Genomic DNA, 2,021 nt, shown 5'->3' with positions numbered 1-2,021 from the left:
AATATCATTTGCTATTTCCTCCTTTCTGGCAGACTAACCCTTCCTTCTTCTTCAGATCTCGGTTTAGTTAGAAGTTCCTTGGTCACTCCCATCCCCTTCCCCAGGCTGGTTTCTATGGTCTACCATTGTCACAGTCCATCCTCACATTCTGTTATAATTACTTGCTGATTTCCCTACATCCCCGGTTAGGTCATTGGAATAACGTCCTTGTTCACTGTTTTGCCCCAGAAACTAAGATGCATAGTGCATGGCGTGTGGCAGACGTGCAGGGTATCTGAACACAGACTGAGCAGTGTCAGGCCTAGCTGGGGGAGGGGCGTTAAAACCCATGCTATGATCCCAGCCCCCCAGGGATCATAAGACCTAAGGAGAAACAGTGTGTTCACACTGTAAACACAGCTCCAAGACAAGTCCCCTACCCCTTCTTCCCGCCAGATGGCGCCCTAAACTCAGGACGTGTTGACTGGTGTCACCGAGATGGACAGAGAGACAAAAGTGTGGACTTCATCAGTGAAAATGCCTGAGTTACTTCTCACTTCCTTTCTCTTCTCTTTTCCTCACTCCTTTCCCCCTCTCTTTTTACAGAACATATAAAAAAGATACAGAAAAGAATGACTGCCTTTGGCTTTTGACTTAACGAAATCTAACTTAGAGATTATTTTAAAATATTTGAAGAAATGTTAAAAAGCATTATTAATTTAAACATTGTAAAATGGATATAAATACATTTTTATATGAGGCAAATAAAACTTTCACTTGAATAAGGATGATTACTATTATCAACAAACCTACCTTCCCACTGGGCATTGAATATCACCAATGCTAACAAAATAACTATTAAGAAATTAATTATTTGTGTATTAGAGCAAGTGTCTCAGCCTTGGGTCTCAGTGGTTCCAGTTATTGGCTTAAAGTTCTGGGCACAAGTGGGATTTTTGTTTTTGTTAGAGGTAATGACTTTGTCTCCTGTGTACAGATAATAGTTTACATAAAAAATTATTCAGTGATAAAACTGATAACACAGTGTTTGTAGAACCCAATTCCACTCATTACCTTATATTAATGGATTTTCATTCCATGTGTCTAGGATGTTATCTTTCTGCTTTCAACTTTAAACTTGCAAGAAGATCTTTGTTACCTTCTGACAGTAACAGAAATGCAGGAGCTAGTGCAAGGAAAGGCTAGAAAGAATAGAACCCAGAAGCACAGGCATTAGGATGTAGGCATTAGGATGCTGCCATCTTTGAATGACAATTGAATTTCTGGAAAAGCCAAAGTGTTTGTAGTATGAAAGGCTGGATTTTATTACATTGCCAATCACACTTTTATAACACAGCTTTATTCTCTTAGTCTATAAAAGTATACCTACAGAAAATAGCCAAATTTGAGCATCAGAAGCCCACCCAGTCTACCTGATGCATGATCTTTGTAGTTCTGAGAAGCAAAAGAGTAATTTAAAATTAGGAGTGTGAAGGTTGTATGTGTGTGTGTGTGTGTAAAGTTGACTGGATAACTGAGGGGCTTATTGGTGGGTAAATGAGAGTTGGCTGTGGGTGTGTGTGTATGAAAGGCTGAGCAATGATGTAAAAGTTTGACTGCAGACCTTTTTAAATATGAAAGTTGCTACACTTGATCTGAGCTCAGGATTAAAAAAAAGTATACCTACAAAATATACATAGATAAATAATGTACATATATATCATATATATGTATTATATACATACAATTTATATAAATGAAACTAAAGTAGCATAAGTACAGTATTATATACTTATAAAAATAAATTTTACATTAAAGAGAATCCCATGAATTGAGTAAACACAATCTGAGAATTTCTAGATGTCATGGTGCATCTCCAACTCTCACATCCATACGTGACTACTGGAAAAACCATAGCTTTGACTAAACAGACCTTTATTGGCAAAGTGATGTCTCTGCTTTTTAATACACTGTCTAGGTTTGTCATAGCTTTTCTTGTAAGGAGCAAGCATCTTTAATTTCATGGATGCAGTCACTGTCTG

General features: G+C 37.4%; 2 non-coding genes across 2 annotated transcripts; both read left to right on the top strand.

The window, feature by feature from the left end:
• Nucleotides 1–1,360: 1,360 nt before the first annotated feature.
• On the top strand, nucleotides 1,361–1,440 carry LOC138985494 (small nucleolar RNA U2-19). Its single transcript, XR_011462557.1, has one exon. It is a non-coding gene; the product is annotated as a small nucleolar RNA U2-19 (small nucleolar RNA).
• A 133-nt stretch (nucleotides 1,441–1,573) lies between these two features.
• Nucleotides 1,574–1,643, top strand: LOC138985493 (small nucleolar RNA U2-30). Its single transcript, XR_011462556.1, has one exon. It is a non-coding gene; the product is annotated as a small nucleolar RNA U2-30 (small nucleolar RNA).
• Nucleotides 1,644–2,021: the final 378 nt, after the last annotated feature.

This window comes from Bos mutus, chromosome 24 (assembly GCF_027580195.1).
Source record: "Bos mutus isolate GX-2022 chromosome 24, NWIPB_WYAK_1.1, whole genome shotgun sequence".
NCBI classification, from domain to species: Eukaryota; Metazoa; Chordata; class Mammalia; order Artiodactyla; family Bovidae; genus Bos; species Bos mutus.
This window is presented reverse-complemented; position numbering and strand designations above follow the sequence as displayed.